Here is a 2,344-nt window from a genome sequence, read left to right as displayed (position 1 = left end):
GTGCACACTACACATCCATGTGAACACTGTCATAGTGCTTTGCATGCTTTTCGAAGCTTGGAAACAATAGGTGAGCTATACCTGGACTGGACCAAAATTGTCCTCTCATCGTTCCTCGTTAAGAGAGTTGAAATGTACTCATTCCAATTACAAGACCCAGACCTGAGAGGGGCCGTGAATTGTTATACTCCCTGAATGGAATGACCCACTGTGTCCCTGAAAGGGGAGACAGAGGTGGGGTTTTGAGCCGCCTGCAGCGCAATGTAGGCCGGCCCAGCAAGGCTTTGTGGTGGCGCCATCTATTCGCACGGCTCAAAGATCGCAACACTTTCGGCTACGTGGTATTTGGGCTGCAGCAAAAACCTGTCTCATTCCACAAGCGACGAGGTAATAACAAGGGGGACTTTTCATTGTGGGTTTCACCTTGTGCCCTTCACATCGTGGACTTTGGATCGTGATTGTGGAAGTTCACAACCTCGCCCGTTCAGTGAATGGCACTGCTTCTCCGCGAATCAAGAGACCAGTGCCGTCCGTACATCCCTTGACCACGCCTTTCTCGTCCCGGGCTCCTCGTTCTCCCGTGTGGTTGAGTGGCTCGACCTTCATCCACTCGATCATTGTCTCGTAAGCGCGACCGTCGCTGCTATCCAAAGGCGAACAGAGATACCAATACGAATCGACCATGTCGAAGCTCTCAACCAAATCGAGTGCGTCCGATTCTATTGGATTCAGAGAGCAGTCAAGCTGCGCTCTGTCTAAGCTTGTCGAGCTGTGCGCCTGACAGCAGCCTGAACTCGAGCAAGTAGCCAAGTGCGTCTTGGGAAAGGAGGCAGTTTTGCAAAAGGTAGAAGCGCAGTAGGTTGCCGAGTGCCAGAACGTGTCTGCTCAGCACACAACGCCGAAGCGCAGCTTGGTCAACATGGCGTCCGAGGACATGAGTTGCCCTCACAAGGCCGCGGAATGCGTAGGCGAGCAAGTAGGCGACCTAGGTTGTAGAAGCACGGTCGTCCAGGCTTGTGTCGAGTTGCAAAGGTCAGAAGCGTTCCTCAGCGCCCACCTGAGGTTGTCATACATGGTAGAACTTACATCTTTCCGCTCCACATAAAGTGCAGGATGAGTTAGGGCTGATCAGGTACGTTCTTAACTGGTCGGTCATTATCAAAACCGACAGCATTGACAAGGACGATGCCGGCAGCCAGATGTTGGATGCCGCAGTCCGACAGCTGCACTCAGAGGATGGACGGCTGAGGCGATTCGAAAACCCCCAAGCCCACGACATCGGCTGCCGCCAGCAGGAAATCCAACGGGTCTCATCCATGCTACATTTGCGATAAGCCGGGCCACTTGTTCTTGGGCGCTGAAATTCATTCACACACGGCGTGATGGGACCTTTTCCTGATGCGGCCCACGGTGGATTCCTGCATGCCATTCGTATACGTGCTAGAAGTTCTGCAGACAGTCAGGTATTCTTTTGACGTATACGTGCTAGAAGTTCTGCAGACAGTCAGGTATTCTTTTGACAAAGCCTACGTGTCATACCTGTACGCTCATTGGCACAAGATGACAAAAAAGGTACCGACTGGGTTGAGAAAAGGATGGACGAGTAGAGAGACTCACGACTTGGGGGCTGCGTCAGGGGCTGCGGGGTTGCGAAAAAGGAAGCCACGAGCCACGAGCCAACTTGCAGAATGTTAGGACGTACTCGGGACACAATTGTGCGCAGGCGTCGTGCGTCATGGTCGTTGTTGACGTTCCCTGCGTGACTTTGAGCTAAACCGCCATACCAAAAGGAGACTACCAATCGGACTTGAGTTGTAATCTCCAACTGTGTGGTCTACGGCCATACCGTGCACGGTGCACCGTTACACTCAGTCATGCACTGGCGGCTGAAGTCACAAGTGTGCCTACGAGGAAGCGCCAGACCGCCCAACCGAGCTGCGCCAAAAACGACGAGCGTTCCAACGGAGCCAAGCACCAAGATTCACGATTCACGATTCGTGATGAGCGGCACTTTGCTGACGTTTGCACTTGGGGACGCTTGAAGCGAGCCTAACGTGATCCGAAATCACGTATGGACCCAGGAGGCGTTTGCAGCGTGGCGAAATAAAATTGGGATAAAATGCGCTTTGTCAAGAATCGTGTGAATGTCTGTCCGTCTAAGAAAATCCAGGTGTATGTACCAGGCAGGTCCTTGGGCAGATCATGTCGACCAACACCCACCAAGGCGTGTTGTGTGTCGGCGCCATCATGATCAATCGCTGCACACCATCATGTCCAATCCACTGCGTCGCAGATATTTGCTCTTCAGCTTGGCGTGCTTCGTCTTGACCGTTGTCTTTCTCTT

Source organism: Mycosarcoma maydis, chromosome 21 (assembly GCF_000328475.2).
Source record: "Mycosarcoma maydis chromosome 21, whole genome shotgun sequence".
In the NCBI taxonomy this organism is placed as follows: domain Eukaryota; kingdom Fungi; phylum Basidiomycota; class Ustilaginomycetes; order Ustilaginales; genus Mycosarcoma; species Mycosarcoma maydis.
The sequence above is the reverse complement of the archived record's forward strand: the minus strand, read 5'-3'. Positions refer to the sequence as shown.